Genomic DNA, 11999 nt, shown 5'->3' with positions numbered 1-11999 from the left:
CCCTGATTAGTTCCTGTCTGGAATTTTGTTTTCAGATTGTTGTTTATTCGTTGTCCTGATTTTAGAGGGTTTTTAAATACTAGTACCCTGCATTTTTTCCCATTTTCATGGTTTCCTCCTTTTTGTTGAAATGCTGGACCATTGTAACAACCACCATGTCAGGCTACACAGAGAAGCCATTGAAATCCACAACCACATGGACAATTACAACAGAAAGGAGGAAACCACAAAAATAAACAAAATCGGGACCAGCTAACTCATCCCAACAAAGGATCCCCCCAAACAGGAATCATCCAGGCATTGAAGCTGCGAGGCTTTTCAATGCTAATCAAGGTGATTAATTGTAACAATTAATTGTAATTGCCTCAAACAGACAAGAGTTCTTCTTCTCACCCTGGACCTTCCACAGATACATACATCCCTCTTGCTTAGTTTCCAGCCGACCTCACAACCTCTGAGGATGTCTGCCATTGATGTGGACGAAACGTCAGGAGAGAATGCTTCTGGGACATGACCATAGATCCCGGAAAACTCACAGCATCCCAGTGATTCCGGCCATAAAAGCTTTCGACAACACAAAGAAGTTGTGTGCTTGAGTGGCTCTCCTCTCGCTCTCGCTTTTCTTTTTCTTTTCCTTTCCCCCTCCCTCTCCCTTTCCACTTCCTTTTCCCTTTCTCTCCCTTTTTCTCTCCCTCCCCCTTGCTCTGCCTAGCTCCCTTTCCCCTCCCTAACCACTCCCTCACTCCTTCCGGAGGACTCTACTGGCTGCCTCCCTCCTCAGCCTCAGGAAGCCCACTCGCCCAGAAGGGAGCCCGAAAGGGAACCTCGCCGAAGACTCTTGTCCCGTCCTCCCCGCCAACACAAACTCGCCCCGCTTTTTGGCGGGCGGCGACACGGGCGTCTCCTGGTTGCCACTGATAAAAGCCGGCTCCTTTAGAGACCGTCGGCTGCGTCCCTCACAGACTAGAAAGGCGGGACCGGAGCCAAGCCTAAGAAATGGCGGGAAGGGCGGCCAAGGGCACTTGGAAGGCGCAGCCTGGCCCAGGCAGCAGGTGGGATTGGGGCGGGGGCCAAGCTGGCTCTCCGCCTCGCCCTGTCTCGCCTTCCTTCTCCGTTGGACGTGCGGCTTCTTGAGGACAAGAAGGACGCCCAGACCAAGGAGGACGAACGGGGAAGAAAAGCGAGAGGCGCCAAAACGGCATCGCACTGCTTTCTTCTCTGGGCGAACATCTCTCATGCTGTTGTCGAAGGCTTTCATGGCCGGGATCACAGGGTTGTTGTATGTCTTTCGGGCTGTGTGGCCATGTTCCAGAAGTATTCTCTCCTGACGTTTCGCCTACATCTATGGCAGGCATCCTCAGAAGTTGTGAGGTACATTCCACCTCCATACCTCACAACCTCTGAGGATGCCTGCCATAGATGTGGGCGAAACGTCAGGAGAGAATACTTCTCGAACATGGCCACACAGCCCGAAAGACATACAACAACCCAGCTCTCATGCTTCCCGAAAGGCTACCTTGGCTCTTGTTTGGAACAGGGAGAAAACAGGCACACTGTGTTGTCGAAGGCTTTCATGGCCAGAATCACTGGGGTTGCTGTGAGTTTTCTGGGCTGTATGGCCATGTTCCAGAAGCATTCTCTCCTCACCTTTTGCCTGCCCTATACCATGCAGCTGTGGACAAGTCTACATAGGGACCACCAAACGCAGCATTGCCCAAACAAGAATCAAGGAATGTGAAAGGCATTGCAGACTTACTCCACCAGAGAAGTCACCCACTTGATGAACCAACACAAATGCTGGACCACTCTAACAGCCACCATGTCAGACTACACAAAGAAGCCATTGAAATCCACAAGCAAGCATGTGAACAATTTCAACAGAAAGGAGGAAACCATGAAAATGAACAAAATCTGGCTACCAGTATTTTAAAAAATTCTAAAATCAGGACAGTAAATAAAGAACAGTGTTCTGAAAACAGGGAAATTACAGGCATGAATCAATCAGGGCCAGCAAACAACTCCCAACAAAGGATTCCCCCAGCCAGATCTTAAAGGTGAAAGGCTATTCCATGCTAATCAAGCTGGCCAATTGAAACATTCACACCTGCCTCCAACAGACAAGAGTTCTTTCTCCCACCCACTAGGAATAGTATTTCATTGCCAAAAAAAGTAAAAAGATACAGGACAAGGAAAGTCCCAGTCTTTCTCCTTGTGTGTGTCTGTGCCAGAGAAAGTGAAAAGGCAATAGGACACAGTCTGTCATTTTTACAGCCAAGCAATCTTGAAGTGGACCTCCCACACACATGTAATGGCAGAGCCATCTGCTACATTGATCTCTAGCTCATTTCATCCTTTCTTCTGGAGGCTGGATCTCCTTTAGTGTGTGTGCATTTTAGTCCCCCACCCCACCCTCAAAGGAGGAGACCCGGAATTGTGATTCGCTTATTTGTCTGCCAAGTATTCAATCATGCAATTCCGATTCGGGCATCCACTAGTCAAAGTGTATACATTTGCCACAGATGATGGCACCTGGAGGACAAAAAAACGGGCACCAGTATATCACTGAACATTTGCAGCGTGCTTTCCTTACTCATGCCTTAACCTGCAATTAGAGTTGTGGGAAGCAGTGCAACTCCTTGGATTTTCCATCTGGACTAATCCCAAGATTTCCCAGTTTCCTATGCAGATGACTTACTTTCGACTGTGCCATATAAACATCTCAGACCTCAAAATGCTTCTTTTTGGCACCCTAATTATATCAGGGGTTTTTTTTTCCATGTCAGGACTGACTTGAACTGCAAGTTGCTTCTGGTGTGAGAGAATTGGCCGTCTGCAAGAACGTTGCCCAGGGGATGCCTGGATGTTTTGATATTTTACCATCCTGTGGGAGGCTTCTCATGTCCCCACGTGGGGAGCTGGAGCTGACAGCGAGAGCTCACCTGCTCTCCTCGGATTCGAACTGCCAACCTGTCGGTCAGCAGTCCTGCTAGCACAGGGGTTGAGCCGTTGCACCACCAGGGACTCCTACTTATATCAGTTACTAACATAGATTTTGTATTAAACTATAGAGGTTTGTCACTGTAAAGACATTTGTATTGTAATGTCTTTGGGGCATTTCTCTTTTATTCTGTTATACTTAATACTGAGCAGAAATTAGAAAAAGTATCAATACTGTAGATTCCCTTGACACTATACACCAGTTTAACTAATGCCAAATTTTGAGCCTCATGTCAAAATCTTGAAAATATCCATGGACTGACAGCAACATATAGACAATTTACATGGGGTCATTTAAAGCATCTGAAAAGAGAACCCTTGAATGTAAAACCAGAACCAGAACAATTTATTATTTTTTTTAATTTTTTCTAAAATTTGTACTATGATTTCACATTTCCTGTGAATTAAACCCTTCCAGATATAAATCTCAATGTAGTCCATTATCCAGTTGGCCCTATCATATTTTTAAAATTAAAAATCTATATCCTAATAAATTCTTTATTTCTCAAAGCATAAGACACTGAGTGGAACATGTGTTGGTTTCAATTCTGTTCTCTGGATATGCTTGGATTCTTAAAGTGAGCCAAACAAGGAGAAGCACATATTAATTTATCTAGAAAATACATTTTTGTCTCATTGTGTTTTGAAATGGTTTGAAATAAAATTCAATGCAGAAATTTCTGCTAAGTGTTCAGCTTCAAAATTCTCTATGTAAGAGAGACTCTTCACATTTGCTGAAGTTTGCCTAATACAGTTTATTGACACAAAGCATTACTGGCACTGAGCTATTATTTGCTTAATCAGTATTTCACTTCTAAAAATTGGTACATTATATCCTCTGAAAAATACATTCCAGAGATTAATGTTTTCCACACAAAGAAGTTGTTTAAAAGGGCAGCTTTTACAAACAACTCTGTTCCATGCAAGGCCCTTTGCTTTATTCAGGACCTTGGACAGTTCAGAGCAAAGGAGCCACTTCTTGGTTTGCCTTCTGAAAATGCAATGAAGAATGCCCTTCAAAATAACTATTTAATTTAAAACAGGTATTTAATATCCAACTAATGGGGGAGAATGGCTGGGGGAAGAGACTACAGTTGGTTTTGTTCCTAATGCATTGACATTTAAAATACACTTTGAATGTCTTTGAACACATCACAACCAGTTCTTCATATATTAGCAATCTAATCCAGAGTCTTATAGTAATGATGGTGAGAAAATTTTGCAGGACACTTTGTCCTTTAAAAAATGTGGTATACACAACAAACACTCCTATTATCAGGCATAAACCAGTTCAAGTCATTCTGATGTGGAATTGCTTTTCCCAGCACACCAGGAAAGATGCAGAGGCCATGCTAGTGAATCAAAGACCTAACTTTATTTTAGAGAAAGAAAGGCATTTCTGTCCTTCATCCTGGCAGACCAAAATCTGAACAAAATGGAAGTCCTGATTACAAGCTTGTCCTCTGTAATATAGTTTGCCAAGGTTGCCGAATCACTATTGCAAGTGCATGTGCTGAAAAAATTCTTATACTAACAAATTAAACAAACATTTTTTGCTGTAGGCTAGGTGTCGCCTGTTCACCCTCCTTTAAAGTAAACAAGTATTCCCAAGTCCTTGTTAAGTAATCCATTTCCCAGTCCTTTGGCACCACAGAGAATGAGATACAACAGTGTCATCTTGTTCTCCGCAGTACGTTTCCTGAGACCAAGAGACATAATTCAAAAAAGATGCAAGCATTTTCTGGGTTAGTCCCTGCAAAGCCATGTTAGTTTCCCCTTGAATGCACATATCACACACACACACACACACACACACACACACACACACACACATACGCATTTTGGCCATGTGTCTTGTGGGGAGAGAATATTGAAATTTTTGATAATAGCTTCCAACATTACCAACAAAAATTTGAATGTGTTGAAAATACTCTATCAATGTATGTACAGAAAGAAAGAAAAACCTCAAGACCTTGTAACATGTATTTAGAAGAAATTACTGATCTGCATTGATTTGCATAAAACACTGTAAATATACATATCCTAAAATTGAATTTAGGACTTTTGTTTGGGGAAGTATTCCAAACATATTAATTGTTGTGACACATATTTTCTATTGATGAACAACTTCCCTTCAACCTGTACATTTCATTTTTCTACCTTATAGCTTTTCCCACAGGTTCAGACTGCAGATTAGCCATTCTTAGTCAATGAATGAATGGGCACAGAATTAGGAAGAGGTCATCATACGGTCAAAAGAATGGAAATAAAATATTAGAAATAAGGAGAAATTGTGATTTTTATCCCAAGGAACAGCAGCAACTCTGCTTGAAATCTTGAAATGCAACATAGTTGTTTACAGCTTTAGGTGCTCCAAGGGAAACTCAAGAGAGCCATCTGCTGTTTTAAATCTGTGATAAAATATATGCACTTTAAGCGAGAGCAAGGGTTTTGATAGCTGATGGATTTTCCAATCATGGACACATAGGTTACCTATGTCACTGCTGACTAGCTGTGATAATAGATTTAGGACAAGTTGAAAACACTCTGTATTAAAGCACCCAGATCTTTAATTAAAGCAAGCATTAATAGGAGGAATTATTTGAGATTATCAAGATTATGTCTCCTTTCACAATTCTTGGGAGATATCTCTGAATAGTAATTTCTAAACTATAATCATGGGAATGATTAGTTTTATCTGTGTAAGTATTGCAGAGCTATTTCTTCACTGTGATTTGACTGAAGTCACTCTAATGAGCTGAAAGCATTGCATGACTACGAATAGGAAAGTTGCATATATGAAAAGGATCTGGAGCGGAGTTGAAAATAGCTAAATTTGTCACACATTTTCATGGACATTAATCCTTTACAGAGATTCTGTTAATACACAGCCAGTCCTTCCCAGGGCCATTGTATTATTTTACAAAGGGCTTGAATAGCATTAATCTGGAAATGCACTCACTGTTACATCTAGCTCCCATCCACAGCACATCACAAAATCCTTTATAGCAGGATGAAGGATAACTGGCCAGTCCAGCAGGTAGTTTTCTAAACCCTAGGACATTCTGGAGGCTGAACATTGCCACATCAGAAAAAAAGAAAACCAAACAAACTGGAAGTAACAAGAAGACTGTTTTGTTTGGGGGAGAAAGTGGTATTTGTTATAGTGAAGAGGGCTCCTGAAATCTATCTATGAGGTGAATCTTTCAGAAGAGGCAGGTAACTCCTTTTTGTCCCAAAAATTGTGCTGGAGCCAGAAACACAGTCTGAAGAACTGCATTAAGCCTCATGACTCTGTTTTGCCCAGCTCTGGTCTACAGCCAAACCATTATCAACCAGTCATTATCTATTTGGGTTTATCAGAGATTCACAGTTCAAAGAGTTACATCTCAAACATTTTTCATATTACAATACCAGCTCAATGGACAAAGGGAAAAACAGTTCAGTAAGGAACCGATGGGATCCACATATAGTTATGACAGAATTCTTAACTAATGATTATACATAACAAATAATTAGTGTGGAACAGAATGAATGGCATACATTTCTGGTTATCATTTCCAGGATTCAGCTAAAGGTATTTCAATATATCAGCCATACCAATAAAAAACAACTGTACAGCATGTGTTAATTAGCTACCAATATGTAATGAATTGGCAGCTGATCCAGGCTAAATTTTACTGCTGGCTCTGATGCAGCTGCTTTGAATTGTACAGGAGCTCTACTGGTGCCAGATGCCTTAAATGATAAAATCCCAGCCAGTTCAGAGACCTCCTGTTTAACTTGGAACATTTCAGGAGGAGCTGCAGTGAAATCAAGAGCAGTTGTGCTGTGTTTTCAGCAGCAGGTTCACCAGCCAAACTTGGTTCCCACTCAAGCAGTCAATTACCTGGTGGAACTGATTTTATATGACACAATAAAGACATTATTATTTATGGAATCACAAGGTTCTTGTTAAGGTCACCCTGCTTGATGCTTTTTCTTCATATCTTGGTATAATGCAGGGTTGGAAACCACCATAGTAATGGTCAGGTTATTTCCCTCTGAGATCCTTTGAAGACTACACAGACTGTCAAGAAGTCCAAAAATGGAAATGGCTAGAATGCCATTTTCAGCATTGGAAAAAAAAATAGGATTCTATAGGATATTACCATGGCAATCAATGTGAAATATAATGCTCTTGCACAGTGTGAATGGGCCCCTGAACAATGGGAACATGTCTGGGCATGTGCTTAACTGCTTGATTCCTGCTGAGCTCCCACATAGATACAACCCACATAGTTATGGGTTTAACTCATTTGTAATTATTCACCTATTTGCATTAAAAGCTATAAACCTGAGGGAACACTATGCCAGCTAATTTGTTTGTTATTATCAAACATTGTCATCTTAGCTTTAACAGTGCAATCATGTTTTTCTTTGTGTACAGTAACTGAAAGATAAATATACAGGAGGTAAGAAATTCATTTCTTTGATGATGATGATGATGATGATGATGATGATTTATTTTTAACCTGCCCTCTCTCCCCGAGGGGGCTCAGGGCAGCTTCCAAAGTAAAATGGCAAACATTCAATGCCAGTACAAAACATAGACAATTAACAGACAATTAAACATACATTAATCAACAATCTCATATAAAACATATACATAAAACATATCAAAAACAGAATTGTACAGATTAAAATACATATCAAAATATATTCGTATTTTACTCAGCCATTATATGTGTAAATGCAAAAATGATACCGCCATAAAGAAACATGTTTCAGTTTTAAAAATTTAGATTATGTATACTGTAATTAATAAGATTTTTAAAGGAATGCTCTGTGTGTGTGTGTATATGTATACACACACACACACACACACACACATATATATATAGGGAAATCAACCATAAGAAAAGATCAGTGTATTCAGTACAAGACATCATACCACTATAGGATGATGGGGTTACTAAAAATAAAAGCTAAACAGACAATGGAGATGAATTATACATTTTAAAATGGACTCCATCTGCTCAAATGCAATTATTGTTTGCAGGTCCTGCTGATCAGAAGATGAATTACCAGCATGAAGAATTAGACGATTACCATCCAGAAGCTATTCTTGTACATGACAGGGTTGCCATAGCCCTATTTAAGCATTAGCATTTAGTTAATGAGTAAATTTAAGAATTTCAACTTCTCCCTTATTCCACTTTATCCTCACAACAACTAAGTTAGATAATTCATGCTGAGAAATAGAATCAATGGTCCAAGTTTACCAGGTAAATATCAAAGTTAACACAACACTGGTTCTGTATTCAGAAGTTTGTCTGCCCCCCTCCCATGCGTATCCAACTAGAACCGTGGTTGTCAGCCTGTGGGTCCCCAGATGTTTTGGTGTTCAACTTCCAGAAATCCTAACAACTCGTAAACTGGCTGGGATTTCTGGGAGTTGTAGGCCAAAACACCTGGGGACCTAAGGTTGAGAACCACTGAACTTGAACCACATAAAGGAGAAAGTGATCTCTCTTTTGTCTTTGCCCCCTTCATTGCATCTTCCACATACTGGTGGAGATCAACAGGAGGGAACCTTCTCTATGGGTTTCCTGTGAGACAGCCAGGTTAGTTCATTGCAGCAAAACAACAAGAAAACTTGTGGTCCCTTAATAGGCTTCATTCAGTATCATTTTTCATGGACTATATGCCGGATTCTTGGTTGCATTTGAGGACCTGCCTGAACATTTGTGCAAAATAAAACAATTCATTCTTTAAGGAATAACAATATTCTTCTTGTGCTTTTTTCTCCTTGTACTCACGTAGGTTGATTCTAAATTGTTACTAATGACTAATTCAAATACTTGTAACATCAGTGACTCTGCTCTAAGCATGACTATCAGTATCCAACTCACTGAATGTCTTTAGTGAGGTAAACAGACATAGGCACTTACAATTTATATCACTTCATTGAAAACTTTATGATTGTCTAGGAGCTGAGTAAGTGGTATAAATACAATGAGGCTTTCTGCCCTCACCTCGGCTTCAGTGTCATTAAGAATCCAGGGGGGTTTTTTTTAATGAAAAAAAACTGTACCTTGATACATAACTATAATGTGAATATGTAATGTACTCTGCTGCAAAGCAGGTTTCCACTTGGAGATATTCTCAGATGCGAAGCCAATGGAAGTCTAATTAGGCACCAAATTCTCCCTTAAAGTAATACACACACATACAGTGTGTGTGTGTGTGTGTTTGTGTGTGTGTCTGTCTGTCTGTCTGTCTGTCTGTCTATCTGTCTATCTATCTAACTACTGAGACGTTGCACAAATGCAATATTGGGCTATCCCCTTAGTTTTTAAAAATCTGCCTCTGAACAGTAGTTAGTGTGAAGCAACTGAGGGATGGCTTTCAAAAACCCATATGCCTGTTTCACAGATGAATGCCACCCCACCCCTCATGGATCTTGATGCCAAGGACCAAACAGAAACAGGCCTTATAGAACCAGCAGCTCTGGATAAAGACAACCTCTGCTGGGAAGTGTGTGTCAGGTGGCTGCCACTACTTCTGGCAGAAGCATCCATACCTAAATTGGTATGGTAAATTGGTATGCATGCAGGCACACATCTACAGATGTGCTCACGTCATTTCCATTTATTAATAAAGGGTATAATCCACAATTTTTGCCATCCATGGAAGGCTTTGGAACCTGGAGGGCTCCTAGTCCTATTTTTGTTGCAATAATTGAGCAAGATAAAATGTAATATTTGAAATTATCCCATTTTTTTAAAAAAGATATAAATTCCAATAAACTATGGGGGTTGTTAAGGATTATGTTTAGTTTAGTAAGTGATGGAGCTCGATACAGAGATTTGTGTTCCCTCTATTTCATGCTGCAATAATAATGTCAGCAATTCCTTGTTTTGCGCCAGATAAAACCTTTATGCTTTCTATACATATTGGAAATAGGTATTTCCACTCAATTATTATTCCTTGAGAAGAATTTTTGATAGCAAAACACACACACACACACACACACACACACACACACACAACCAAGTGGGACCATTCGTATTTGCATTCTGAGCATGATACCTTAATATATTTCTGCGCATAACAGAGAACAGCCTGAATCCTCTGTGTCATGAATCTAGGTCACACAAGGAACTAAAAATGTTACCTTTTTGATAGACAAGATGGATATGCATGTTAATTAACTGTCTGGGAAAGTGTTAGCTAACCGTTTTCTATTTCTCACCCCTTCACCAACAGAGGACATCCAATTTCCTTCCCAGAGTGAGCGGGGAAAAGTCATTTATAATATACAGCTGGCAGACATTTGAGAGAACCAAAAGCTTTGGTTTGAAATTGGCATTGTATGAGTATTCCTCAGGGAACATAATCTCCTACTCCACAGCACATTCTTTTTCAAAGTAAACAAAGTAAACATGTACCAAAGTAAGCATTCATCCTTTCATTTCAGAGCTAAAAATTTGGTGTCACTCAAGATTTATTCAGGGATGCAGAAAAGATGTGGTGTGTACCACATTAGTACATTGCAAGATGTTACATCCCTACTTAAAACTATATTCAATTGGGTATATTTAGAACCTTATCATTCAAATCAATAGGTCTTAACCCTAAAATTGTTAAATTTGGCTGGGTCTTGCTACTAGGTATTAATGGGATACACACTACATTGACAGATAGTCATTATCCTCAACTCTTGGGATAAGCCAGACTAAAAATGAACATTTTTATAAATGTGTATGGGTATGCTCAAATGTTTTCATATCACCTGCTGATTTATAGCAACCCCATTAATATTGTAGGGTTTTCTTAGACAAGGAGTACTCAGAGGTGGTTTTGCCAGTTCCTTTCTGTCAGAGTTGACTGGAAGACTCCTTAAAACAACAACAAAAATCACAACGGTATCAACAACTTCCATGGCCTTTGTCTGCCACAGTTCACACATCTCCATGCTACTGACAAGAGGCATGTTAACTACAATAGTGGCAGGGAACTATTCTACTAGAAATGATTTGGATGGGTCACGTTCTCAGGTTCTATGTTGTCTATTCCAAGGGAAGTAATATTCAGTCTGTTGTGATTCACATCAGACACTCAGACACTAGATAAAAAAGTGATTATTAGCTACACTGTATAGGATGATAAATTAGAGGTGGAATGTTCCATCTTGTGGCGCTGGTTTGGAGCAGTCATCCATTTACTAGAAAAATGTGACATTAAAAATGCCTTCAGGTTCTTGTTGTCACAATTTTTGGTTAAAAAGCCAGACATTTGTCCAAGTTATAAAAACAGCTGAGTGGAGCCATAATCTTTTTAGTAAATGTCAATGGAGCTGTTGTAAGGCGTGCTAAAACTCTGCAGCCAACCACACAAGCATTAGGCTGCCAGGGCGATTATCATTTTGCCTACACATGCTTTTGAAATCAGTTCAAACGAGAGTAAAAGTGTAACAATTTTGCAGTACACGCCTTTGCAATGTAATCCCTACTAAGTTCAATGGAGCTCAGTCCCCAACTGATTAGATGCTCTGTATAACCAGGGCTTTTTATAGCCTTTTTAATTCTGAAATTTAATACCAGATTCTTTTTTATGGTTTCAATACCCAGGAAGGTTGTATTTTATTGTACTTTATTTTTTATTTAAAAAATAATGGGAAACGACACCCCAGAAATATGTCATTAAAAACCCTGGATCAGCGCTGAATTCTACTTGCTCTGTGTTCTTAAAGACAAGGCACTGGATCCAATATCAATACTGGCTGTTCGGACATCACTGAGAGACAAACCAATAATTCTGGCCAGTATTACATTGTTCTGTACCCTGAAAGAAGAGATCTTTCTAGAGATCTTTAAACTGGACAGTGCGATGCTAGAAGTATTATATTGTTACAGGTCACTAATTCAATTGTGCACATTTATCATCATTAGCAGAAACAGTATTTGCAATTTCTAGCAGAATGAGCTTTTACCCTGTACCCAAATCCAACAGGCCTA

General features: G+C 39.8%; 1 protein-coding gene across 2 annotated transcripts in view; it reads right to left on the bottom strand.

Annotated features, from left to right (window-relative positions):
* The window catches only part of fgf14 (fibroblast growth factor 14), a 395947-nt gene that overhangs the window by 142147 nt on the left and 241801 nt on the right, over positions 1-11999 (bottom strand). The gene's annotated exons all lie outside the window — the stretch shown is intronic.

Source organism: Anolis carolinensis, chromosome 3, assembly GCF_035594765.1.
Source record: "Anolis carolinensis isolate JA03-04 chromosome 3, rAnoCar3.1.pri, whole genome shotgun sequence".
Taxonomy (NCBI): Eukaryota; Metazoa; Chordata; class Lepidosauria; order Squamata; family Dactyloidae; genus Anolis; species Anolis carolinensis.
The sequence above is the reverse complement of the archived record's forward strand: the minus strand, read 5'-3'. Positions and strand labels throughout refer to the sequence as shown.